This window comes from Myotis daubentonii, chromosome 1 (genome assembly GCF_963259705.1).
Source record: "Myotis daubentonii chromosome 1, mMyoDau2.1, whole genome shotgun sequence".
Taxonomy (NCBI): domain Eukaryota; kingdom Metazoa; phylum Chordata; class Mammalia; order Chiroptera; family Vespertilionidae; genus Myotis; species Myotis daubentonii.
Genome location: NC_081840.1, coordinates 203,638,850 through 203,651,944, shown reverse-complemented (window position 1 = coordinate 203,651,944; position 13,095 = coordinate 203,638,850). Strand labels below are relative to the sequence as shown.

Genomic DNA, 13,095 nt, shown 5'->3' with positions numbered 1-13,095 from the left:
TTTACAGTCTTGAAAGAATTGGCTCTTTGTCCGAGGAGCTGCTTCCTGGGGCCCATGCGTGACGTGCTAACCTGCCCCCAAAGGAGGGGATGGTGGCGGTCTGTGCACGGCTGCCCGAGGCAGGCCCCGGATTCCTGCAGCGCCTGGAGGGAGTTTAAGATGTCCACCCGCGTTATCCTTGAGTAAAGATCCCTTCCAAGAATGGCTTTCTCTGATCCAGGTCTCCCTAAATTGGGAATGATGAGTTCTGGGACTATAGTCGCTGACACTGGTTCTGAAGTGAAAAGTTCTGACTCATTTGGGGGGGCGGGGAGGGGTTGTCTAGGTTTTTACAAAGTATAGTTAGAAATTTAAATACAGAGCTATCCTACTAAAAACTATTAAAATGTAAGTAGGGTGCACTTATTTATTCATTGACCTGTTTATTGTGTGGAAGGACTGCATGTTTGAAACATATCTGATCGAGCAATACAAAGAACAGTCTGAGCTTGCCTAAAAGAATAATTCATGCTTTAGATGTGCAAAGAACAGCAATAGGCCAGCTAGTTTCTAAATGTTATTCTAATGACCTAAAAGTAAATTTCCCTAAGAATTTTCAATGCAACATTTGACCTTTTACATGCTCACAATACTTTTCCCTAAGGCTCAAAATCAGAATGGCATGAAATAAATAGTGTCTCCATCTAGCAATCTGCCTTCATTTTAATGTCAGCTCCAGAAATACATCATTCTTTCTCCAGTACTTGCAATAGTTGTCCTGCTGAATAGTTAGCCGTTGAACAACCCACTAGCATTTATGGCCTCAGGTAAGTGGCTACAGCCCCAGTGGGGTCAGGAAGCCATCAAAAGAGGAGAAACCCCAAGATGCCTAGCAAAGAAAATTAGCAGAGTACTGAGTTCTTTTGGAAAATTGGCTTGTGGGTTACAGAATTTTAAAATAACATACTTCTAATTATAAAATAAAACATGCGTCATAGCCGAAACCGGTTTGGCTCAGTGGATAGAGCATCGGCCTGCAGACTGAAGGGTCCCGGTAAAGGGCATGTGCCTTGGTTGTGGGCACATCCCCAGTAGAGGATGTGCAGGAGGCGGCTGATCGATGTTTCTCTCTCATCGATGTTTCTGGCTCTCTATCTCTCTCCCTTCCTCTCTGTAAAAAATCAATAAAATATATTAAAAAAAAACCCAAAAACATGCGTCATAAAATGTGGAAAATACGGAAGAGATGAAAACAAAACTGAAACATATTCTTATCATTCTGGGACAATTGATATTAATATATAATATATATTTTTAAATGTATAATAATATATAAATATATATTTTAATAAGATTCTGATTTTAATATTATATTAACACTTATATTATTCAATGTCTATCTAAAGCATCCTCTTAAAGAGTGCATAATATTCTGCCATATTCCATTATTTATAATTTATTTATTGGTTTCCCTATCACTGACTTATTTCTTCTGCTCTAAAATATTTCAAAATGATTTTCTTATTCTTAATGAAATGTTTATTTTTTTATGGTTTGCTTGTTCTTTGGCATGTTCTTAAATTATTTAAGAATTAAATAAAATCATCAGATCAATGATTCTAATAAACCTCTCTTCCCCTTGCCAACATAACTCCTAGTTGACATCATGAAACTTCATAGAACTTGTCATTGTAAAACAGTTCCTCCCTTTCCCCACCCCACTTCACCACACACACACACACACACACACACACACACACGATTCTTTACCTTTTTGGAATGACTCATTCCTTTGATCTCAAATGCACCTTCTTTTACTAGCTCTTGTTCTTTCTTCATGCACCTTTGCCACACCAAAACTATAACTAAGGATGAACTAAGTATTATAATTCTTGGGATAATGCTTATTAGTTGTATAGTCTTGAAAGAATGACTTAATCTTCCTGAGCCTCAGCCGTGTTAGGTTTTTGTGAGGACAAATTGCATAAGATTGTAACACATCACACACTGGTGGTATAGAAGAGAACACAATACACGTACTCTCTTTTCCTCTCTTCCTTCCCTTTCCTCTACGCTCCTGGACAGCATCTAAGCTGGAGCTTTGCCTCACGTTGCTTAGGCTTCACCAGTATGTTGCAGTGAGACTTTTGATAGGCAGGAACGTGTGGCTATTAAATAACTTATGTAAAGTTATAGGGCCCTAATTTATACCTTATTTCTAAATAATTTATTATATAATTCTAGCAGTATGATCAAATGATATAGTAATTTATTGGAAATAAATTTTATTTTTAATATGTTTTTATTGATTTTAGAGAGGAAGGGAGGAGAATAGAGAGATAGAAACATTATTGATGAGAGAGAATCATTGATCGGCTGCCTCCTGCACGCCCCCTACTGGGGATGAGCCCACAACCCAGGCATGTGCCCTTGGACCCTTCAGTCCCAGCAGGCTGATGCTCTATCCACTGAACAAAACCAGCTAGGAACTGATGAACAAAAATAGATACAGAGGCAGAGCAGCATCGAACGGACTGTCAAACTACAGGGGGAAGGCTGGGGAGGGTTGGGGGGTGGGAGGGGGGAGTAAGAGATCAACTGAAGGACTTGTATGCATGCATATAAGCATAATCAATGGACACCAGACACGGGGGGGGGGGTGTGTAGGGGGAGCCGGGGGATTGTCAAGGGGGTTGTGGGGGGGGAGATATATGTAATACTCTTTGTAATACTTTAAGCAATAAAACAATATTTTTTTAAAAGAACGGCTAGGGCTGGAAATAAATTTTAATGGAAATCTGTTTTATACATGTAAAGTGCTTAACAGTGAGAAATAATAATTCTTCATAAAGGCATGGAATTTGTTCAAGTGTTTGACCTTTCAACATGTAGTTCCTGAGCACCACATGTGCCGGGTACTGTTCTCAGGTTTGTTTGCACCTGCAAGCCCTTTCCTTGAAACTATACAGAGGAGGAGAACGGGTTAAAGAAGAGATGCTTCAATACAGTGTTACCAAAAGCTAAGGGACACAAGAGATCCTACGGTATGGGATGAAAGGATCTGGACTAGAAGATGTTTAGGGGAAAAGTGTCTCTGCTGAAATGGAAGGTAAGTAGTGATGTTGTTTCATTTACAAACAGACATATTAGGGTATTTTTCCAATTTACCCAAGTTTAAAGGGGCCAGAGTGTGTTTTATTTTGTTTAGTTTGTTTTGTTTTCCCCACCAAAGTGCAAATAGCATTATTCACTCAATCTGAATGGATTTCCTTTCCTGGGACCTGCAGTAACCTTCACCGATGGAAAGAACAGAGCCACACTGGATTATCTGTTTAGCAGGCTACTTTTAGTCTGGTTGCCAGTCTTGCTTTGTCAGCTCCCTCTAAATCTTCATAATCCCATTTAAACTGCCTCTAATTATAGGTGCTCATTTGCATGACATTGACTCTATTGTATGTGATTTGAGAGATTTTGGCTCTGGGCCCTAAATTATTAAGTATTTGATGGTCTGCCTTCTAATATATCAAGACCTTCAGCCAAAGTAGTCAATGAGGTCTCCTCAGGATTCATAACCATAATAATTAAATGTCATGTGATTGTTTAGTGCCTGTATCCCCTGTACGAATTGTAAACTCCATGAAGGCAGAGATGGCGTCTGCGTTGTTCATTACTGTACCTGTAGTGTGAAGTTCAATGCCATGCAGAGTTATTGATTCAACAAATATTTATTAAGTGCCAGGCTCTCCTCTACGCACTGGGGAATCAACGGTAAACAAAATTAGGTTCCCGCCCAGTGGAGTGTACTTTCTAAGGGGGTGGGAAATACAAACAAAGCAGCAAATAGAAGTCAGGTAGTGATTAGTAACATGATAAAGAAAGCAACACAAGGGAATAGAAAATGGTGTGGAAACAGTCAGGACTGTTTTAGATCAGATATTTAAGAAATGCTTCATCTGGCAGAAACCAGAATATAGTAATAGAGTTAGCCATGCCCACTTCTGGGGGCAAGGGGGCGGAGGGGAGATCTGCCTGGCAAGAACACATATGCAAAGCTTGAAGACAGGACTGTGCTTGGAGCAGTAAAGGAACAGCAAGCAGCTAAGTGAGTAAGTTAGAGGAAGCAGGGGGAGAAGGAGGAGGAGGAGGAATTAAGGTCTTAGAGGACAGACCATGTAGAGAACAGTTAGGAGGCTACATGATAGATTCCTTCCCTGCTCTGGATGCAGACCAAGACAGCAGAAGTGGGGCTGTGAGAAGGGGATATATTTTTAAGACAGAAGCAATAAGAATTGCCAATTGATTGGATGTAGAGTGTGAATGAAAGAGTGGAGTCAAGGATGACTTTAGATTTTTTGGTCTAAGCAGCTAAAGAAGAGGTCACCATCTCCTGAGATAGGAAGGACACCAAGAAGAACAGACGGGACAGAGGGACATTAGGATTTCTGTTTGGAAAATAAGCAGCTGCATGTCAGTGCCTCATTGAAATGAATAAATGAAAATGTACGTATTTTCTTGCACTTAATTAATGAGGATTCAACCAAGATGAAATGTCGGCTGCATAGTTCAGAGAGTAGCAATATTCATAAAGAGAAATAGTAGAACTGCCTTCTACTGTTCTTGGAGTGCAAAGGTTCTTATAGGAATTCTATTGGCAGAGTTTGAGGGTCCAGGACCCCATGATATTATAGCATAATTTGGTATATAGATGAAAATGTGTTATTTTCCAAGATGGTCCATGATTTTCACCAATCTGCCTTCCCCAAATAGCTAATATATTAACATATTAATTGGATTAATATATTATAAATTCATTAAGTATCTATTAACTCTTATTTGTTTAGAGTACTCAGAGTATGAAATATGTAGAATGTGCAAAAGTAAGAAAATGATATTGTTCTTATTCAGTTAAAAAGAAAAAGGATAGTATTACGTGCTAGGCACTGGGCTAGGGAGCATCCCTAAGATCACTCACTAAGAGAGGTGGTTTAGCTTTGGAATATTAGCTTTGGACAGTAGATACATGGGTTCAAATCCCAGTTCTTCCACTTACTAGCTATGTTACCTAGGGCAACTTATATAACTTCTTCACTTCTTAGTTAAATGATATATCTAGTATGGTAAACGGTCTTCCACAAATAAGGTGCTTAATACATTGACAGATTTCTGCTAATGAGCAAACTACCTTTGATTATAATTTAGCTTCTCAGGTAAATCTGTTGATGTGGGAAACCTATTGTCTTCACTAACAGAGAGGTATGGACAGAGAACCAGGAAGGCTGGTGACACTTGACCCTAGCAAGGTCAGAGCTGTGCACCCACTGTTAGTCCAGATAATGGTAGCTGAAGCAACTTCCCCACCAGATAGTCATGTAAATCCTTATTGATAAGATAGTCTGTGTGTTACTGGAACTTGCCTGCCTAAGGGCTATGGGTGGATCCCAAACCAATGAAAGGTTGGTGTGGCCTGAGCACCAGTGGAAGTCCTTCCCCTTGAGTTGGACTTACCCGCCTGACCCCCCAATATAATATTTCCAAATTATCTCTTGTCTCTTCTCTTTCATTTGTGTGTGGCTCCTCTTCCAGATCCTGAACCCTGAACCACGTGGGACCTGGAAGGAAACATTTACAACATGTTTACAGGGAGAAAGCTCACTCATATAGAGCATGGTCATCTAATCTATAAAACCAGACCCAATGAATGAATAAATGAAGTAGAATTTTAGAGCCTATAGAGTCACAATCCCACCCCTCAGAGTTGTGCACATATTAAGTTATCATCATTCTATGGTAACTGAAATTATAAGACCCTTCACAAAGTATTATACAATTTAAAATAAATAAATTATTATTATGTCTGAATTTAACTGATAGAATTTTGATTAATCCTCTTATACATCTAGGAGAAGTTGAGTAATAACATTTTAGCACTTGATGTTAATAGTTGCTTAGAATATTGGAAATTTAATAGACTGGAGTTAGACTAAAGTAGACTTACATTCTAGCTCTGCCAATTACCAACAGCATTATGGTCTTAGGCAAATTATTTAACTTCCTTGAGTCTCTGTTTTTTCATCAGTATACTGGAGAATTCATTTTATCAGGTTATGGTACTTAGAGATACAGTGGGGCCTTGACTTAGGAGTTTAATTCGTTCCCAAGACCGAGCTCGTTAAGGAGCTCATTAAGGAGCTCATTAACTCAAATTACTCTGTCAACTCAAAGCAAAACATCCGGCAGAGAGACAGCTGGTATCTCAAAAAACTCGTTAGTCGGGACACTCGTAAGTCAAGGCCCCACTGTAATCTTCACAAAACACTTCCCACAGTGTCTGGCACAAACCAGGTCCTCAAATATGGTAACTATTAACATTATTGTTTTTTTTTCACTGAGAGACAGTTACTGGAGATCACTATTAATTAATTAATTAATAATTCTCTATTAGAATATCAAATTTCTAGTTAAGTAGTAACATGATTAAATACAGAAGAGCTCAGAAGTCAGAGTAGGAAAGGAATCTATCATTTAGCAGCACAGGGTTGTATCTGAGAATTTTAAGTCTTTTAGGTAAGTATATAGCATATCACTGCCAGGGAACTAAATGTTAAATAATTGCCAGAATTCACACAGAGTTTGGAGAGTCAAGTTCCTGTCAGAGTGGAGTGATCTCATTGAAAACCACAGCATTAACAAGGTTCACAGAAAAGCCACACTTTTAACTCATATAACTTAACAAAAGGAAGATAAACAATCCAATCAAAAAATGGGGAAAGGACCTAAATAGACACTTTTCAAAAGAGGACATTCAGAAAGCCAAGAGACATATGAAAACATGCTCAAAGTCACTAATCATCTGAGAGATGCAAATCAAAACAACAATGAGGTATCATCTCACACCTGTCAGAATGGCTATCATCAACAAATCAACAAACGACAAGTGCTGGAGAGGATTCGGAGAAAAGGGAACACTTGTGCACTGCTGGTGGGAATGCAGACTGGTGCAGCCACTGTGGAAGACAGTATGGAATTTCCTCAAAAAGTTAAAAATGGAACTCCCATTTGACCCAGTGATCCCACTCCTAGGTATATATATCCCAAGAAACCAGAAACACCAATCAGAAAGGATATATGCATTCCTATGTTCCTGGCAGCATAATTTACCATTGCTAAGATTTGGAAACAGCCTAAGTGCCCATCAACATATGAATGGATTAGAAAACTGCGGTACATCTACACAATGGAATACTATGCTGCTATAAAAAAGAAGGAATTCTTACATTTGCAACAGCATGGATGGAACTGGCGAGCATTATGCTAAGTGAAATAAGCCAGTCAATGAAAGAAAATACCACATGATCTCACTCATATGTGGATAATAAAGACCATTATAAACTGATGAACAAAAATAGATACAGAGGCAGAGCAGCACCGAAAAGACTGTCAAACTACAGCAGGAAGGCTGGGGAGGGTTGGCGGGGGGCGGGGGGGAGGAGAGATCAACCGAAGGACTTGTATGCATGCATATAAGCACAACCAATGGACACAAGACACTGGGGAGTAGGGGAGGCCAGGGGAAGGTCAAGGGGGGGAGGGGGGAAAGAGACATATGCACTACTCTTTGTAATACTTTAAGCAATAAAAAAAAAAATTGTAAAGGATCCAGCTAATCTCCAAGTAACTCACCCCCTTTTCTCTCTTTTAGGGAGGTAACAAAAATCCAAAACCTTCACAATGTAATCTCATAATGTCTGGCATTCAGTCAGAAATCTATCTATATAAAAGGCTAATATGCAAAGTGTCCCCTTGGGAGTTCAACCGGGAGACCAGGAGTTCAATTGCTCACTATGATTTGCGCTGATCAGCAGTGGGCAGCATGGAACATGGCGGGTGACCAGCGGCAGCGACCGGGCACTGAGGGAGTAAGGGAAGGAGGAGATGGGGAGGCGGGGAGGTGGGGAGGCAGGGAACCTGATTGACGCTGATTGCCGGCCAGGCCTAGGAACCCTACCTGTGCACGAATTTCGTGCACTGGGCCTCTAGTTCCTAGATAATTACTAAAGAAGCAAGAAAATGTAATCTATAATCAGGATAAATAGCAGTAGTTTCAGACCTACAGATAATGGAATTAGCAAGAAGTCCTTAAAATATTTATTCTAAATATACTCAAGAATTAAAAAACAACAACACATGAACCTAATGAATAAACAAATGTGAAAGGCATGAAAAAGTAACAAATGGAACTTCTAGAAATTAAAAGGAAGCTGTCGAAATGAAAAATTTACCAGATATTAACCTAGCTGGTTTGGCTCAGTGAATAGGGTGTTGGCCCATGGACTGAAGGGTCCTAGGTTCAATTCTGGTCAAGGGCACATACCTCAGTTGCAGGCTCAATCCTGGCATGTGCAGGAGGCAACCAATCCATATGTCTCTCTCACATTGATGTTTCTCTCTCTGTGTCTCTCCCCCTCTCTTCCATTCTCTCTAAAAATCAATAGGAAAATATCCTCAGGTGAGGATTAACAACAACAATGACAACAATAAAATTTACCAGATATTTATTCAGTGGAATTGATAATACAGAAGATAAGATCAGTAAACTTGGAAGACAGCCATCAAAGGTATCCAAACTGAAGCAAGAGATAAAACATCTGAGCCTCAGTGACTCATAGACTATAGACTTGTGAGACTATATTAAGCAGTTAAATATATGAGTATTTGATGTCTTAGAAGGGAGGGGGTAGAAAAAATATTTGAAGAAATAATGGCCAACAATTTTCTAAATTAATGTAAAGGATAAATCCACATATTCAAGAATCTCAATTGAACCCACACAGGCTAAACACAAAGAAAATCACACCAAGGCAAATAAAAGCCCAATTAATAAAAATAAGTGATAAAAATAATTTTTAACAGCCAGAGGGGGGAAATAGACACATTACATACCATGGTGGGGGGGGGCAGAGGGGCGGGGGGGGGGCAGAGAAACGCAAATGAATAGTCACAGCCTTTTAATAGAAACAATGTGAGCTAAAAAAACAATGCAACAATATCAATATCCTTAAAGTTCCAAGAGAAAACACTGTCAACTTATACTTCTGTACCAAGGAAATATCACTTTCAAAAACAAAGACAAAAATTAAGACTTTTTCCCCTCCAGAAAAACAAAATGAAGAGCACCTATTGCTAGCAAATCCACACTATAAGCAATGTTAAAGGAACTTCTTCAGTACTTAATCCAACTATATCAAAACATGTACACACACTAAATGGACTAGTAAAATCAGAGATTGACAGTTTGGTTAAAAAAGTAAAGTGCAGCCCTGGCCAGCTGCCTCAATTAGTTGGAGCATCGTCCCATACAACAAAAAGTTGCAGGTTTGATTTCTGGTCAGGGCACAAACCTAGGTTGCAGGTTTGATCCCCAGTCAGGGTGCATGAAGGAGCCAATCTATCAATTCTCTCTCTCTCTCTCTCTCTCTCTCTCTCTCTCTCTCTCTCTCTCTCCCTCTCTCTCTCTCTCTCTCTCTCTCTCTCTCTCTCTCTCTCTCAAAATCAATAAACATATCCTCAGGTAAAGATTAAAAAAATAAAATGCATTTATATTTTATTTATAAAGATAAGTTAAAAGTTAAGGGATAGATAAAGGTATAACATGTAAACTCATGATAAAACATCTGGTTTAGCTATATAAATTTCAAAGTACAATCAAATAAAAAAGTGTTACTATAAATAAACAGGAATATTTAATAATGCTAAAAGTGTCAGTAGACTCAGAAGACCTAACAGTCCTGTGTGTATGTTCACTTAATGACAAAGCTTCAAAAACCCATGAAGCCAAAACTAACAGCACTAAATTTATAGACAAACTCACAATTACGGGTGATTTTAACACTTCTTTCTCAGTAATTGACAGAACAAATTTAAAAATGAGTAATAAACTAGATTTTGAGCAACATTATAAAACATTATATCCCAAAACTGCAAAATACACATTCTTTTCCATTTCACTTGGCACATTCACCAAAATAGACCATACACCAAATCTCAATAAATGTCAAAGGACTATTATTATACAGAATATGTTCTATGTCCAAAACAGAATTAAATCAATAACAGAAGGATATCTGAAAAAAAATTCTCAAGTATTTAGAAATCAACAACACATTCCTAAATAATCCATGCATCAAAAAAGAAATCACAGAGCCCTAACTGGTTTGGCTCAGTGGACAGAGCGTTGGCCTGTGGACTGAGGGTCCCAGGTTCGATTCCAGTCAAGGGCATGTACCTTGGTTGCGGGAACATCCCCAGTAGGGTGTGTGCAAGAGGCAGCTGATCGATGTTTCTCTCTCATTGCTGTTTCTAACTCTTTATCCCTCTCCCTTCCTCTCTGTAAAAAATCAATAAAATATATTTTTAAGAAAAGAAATCACAGAGAAAATTTCAAAATATTTTTAACTAATCCTATATAATAAAATGCTATTATGCAAATCGACCGAATAGTGGACCTACTGGTCATTATGATGTGCACTGACCACCAGGAGGCAGACGCTCAACACAGGAGCTGCCCCCTGGTGGTCAGTGAGCTTCCACAGCGGGAGTGCTGCTCAGCCACAAACCCTGCTGATGGCTGGAGAGCTCAGTGTCTGTGTCCCACCTCGGCAGCAGTGCTAAGGATGTCGGACTGTGGCTTAGGCCCACTCCCCATTTGGACATCCCCCAAGGGTTCCCAGACTGCTAAAGGGTTTAGGCTGGGCTGGGGGCACCCACCCCTCCTTGGTGCATGAATGTCATGCACTGGGCCTCTAGTTAATAATAAAAACACATCTCAAATTTTGTGGGATATAGCTAGAGCAGTATTTTAAGGTAAGTTTAGCTTTAAATTCTTGTATTAGAAGGAATAAAGGTTTAAAATAAATGATCTATGTTTCTACCATAGAAGCTAGAAGAAGAAAAGCAAATTAATCTCAATACAGAAGAAAGAAAATAATAAAAAATAGTAGAGAAGTCAATGAACTTTTTAAAATCAGTAAAGGAAATCAATAAAGGTAAGAGATGGTTTTTGGAAAAATTGATAACTCCTAGCTAGACTGATTGAGGAAAAAAATAAGGAATCATGAATTCCCAGTAGTAGACTTGGCATAATGCTAGACAGGACTGTAACTTCTGCAAATAGTCTCAAGCCCTCTCCCCAAAACCACCCCTCCTGCCTAGTCACCCCCTCGCTGCCCTAGGAACCTTAGACCTCTCCACAATCTAGCAACTGAAGGGTTGAAGCCTTATGCAATAAGGACCCTATCAGACCCCTGCACTGTTCAAAGAACCTGTGGCCTTGTTCCTTGAGGCCTCAATGTTTGCTCATTATTTGGACCATCACTACGGAGTCTACAAGACCACTAAGTCAGGAGCTGACATTTTAGAGGACCTCATGTGTTATCACTTCCTAAGTTCTGATTCAGAAAGGAATCTTCCCAGAGTTGTCGAGAGGGCTAGTTGTAGATTTTTGAATGTTCTTCTTTTAGTTAAATAAACACCATACTTTCTTTTAGGAATAAAAATCTCCAAAATTAATGACAGTCATGGTGCTATAATGGCATATTATCCAAAAGTCATCTAAAATAGGCAGTGAAGAAAAACATACTGTGCAGTTCTGATAAGCAACATCTAAACTGGGAAAACAGTGATCTTAGATAAGCTTACTTTTTTTTCTGTTTTTGTCTTTATTTCTAGAACCAACAAACAAGAATTACAACAAAGTACCTCCTACTTAAAATAGACTTTACTTAAAATAGACTTTACTAAGAAGCTGGAATTCAATTTTTACAAAAAAATCATCTCAACAGTAATTCTTAGTTTTTTATATATCCAATTTTTTAAAATATCCATTTAGCAAATGGGGTAAGAGCACAGACTCTGAAGCCAGACTTCTTTAGTTAGCATCCCAGCTCCACCACTTATTAGCTATGTGTCCATAAGCAAGTTACTTAATCTCTGTCTGCTTCCCTTTCCTATCTGTAAGGGAGGAGGGGGGTTAATAAAGAATCTATTATGGTGATTTAAAAAGCAAATATTTGTAAAGTGTTTAGAATAGTGCTTGCCCACATAAATGCTGTTTGTGTCGGTTAAATATATAAGTAATAACTAATACTTCAGAGCACGTTTACTATTCTCACCAATCTTCGATGAAGGTAAAAGTTTCAAATCTGATGTCCAAACAAAACATTTAAATAGAAATCTAAGTTTTAAGGCTTGTTATCCAAATTTGGCATAAATCTCCTTCCCATCCAATTTTCACCATACCCCTCCCCGTGCTATTCCTTCTCCACCAAGTCATCCACACGTGACCTGTGTGCCGTATGGTGACTGATGGTTAACTCTTCTCTCATCAGCCGAAGAACAAGAAAAGCAAGACTGAGGCCTCTGCTCTGAAACTCTTAGGTAATAAAGTTAATGACGACCTAGAGCAGAGACAAGGTGAGCAGACCGCCTTTCCTTCAGGGAATTCCAGGGCACAAAGGCCTGTGATGAGGGCTGCAGCAGGAATTGTCATCATTTCATTTGCGTAATGACCTGCTACAAGAAGCTTTCCACTGACTACTTAGTTGACCCAACCTCACTTTTTAGCGCTGATCCCTCATCTGGAAACTAGGGGTTCATAGACTACGTCGTGAGATATACTGAGTTAATACATATAAAGTGCCTACACATGCCTGGTAAAGTAAGAATATCATAAATGTGAACTATTCGTATTTTGCAGGAATCAGTCGTTTCTGTTTGAGCATTGCCTTTCCTTTAGGGCAGTGGTTCTCAACCTGGGCTGCACATTAGAATCACCTGGGAATCTTTTTAAAATCCTGATTTCTGGGCCTCATCCCACCCCATAACAAAGAAACAGAATTTCCGGAGATGAGGCCCACAAATCAGGATTTTAAAAAGATTCCCAGGTGATTCTAATGTGCAGCCAAGGTTGAGAACCACTGCTTTAGGGTTTATTGCAAATAACTCTATGACCAAGAAAAAGGGGGAGGAGAGGGGCGCACGTTCGAAGTGAAGGAGCGCGGGAGAAGCTGATCATAGCCAGAAGGGCACAGTCTGTTTCTAAGGCGCTCAGAGTAAACTTGG

At 39.2% G+C, this 13,095-nt stretch overlaps 1 non-coding gene across 1 annotated transcript; it reads left to right on the top strand.

The window, feature by feature from the left end:
* The first annotated feature begins 233 nt into the window (after positions 1–233).
* Positions 234–296, top strand: LOC132224646 (small nucleolar RNA SNORD52). The gene has a single exon (XR_009450707.1). It is a non-coding gene; the product is annotated as a small nucleolar RNA SNORD52 (small nucleolar RNA).
* Positions 297–13,095: the final 12,799 nt, after the last annotated feature.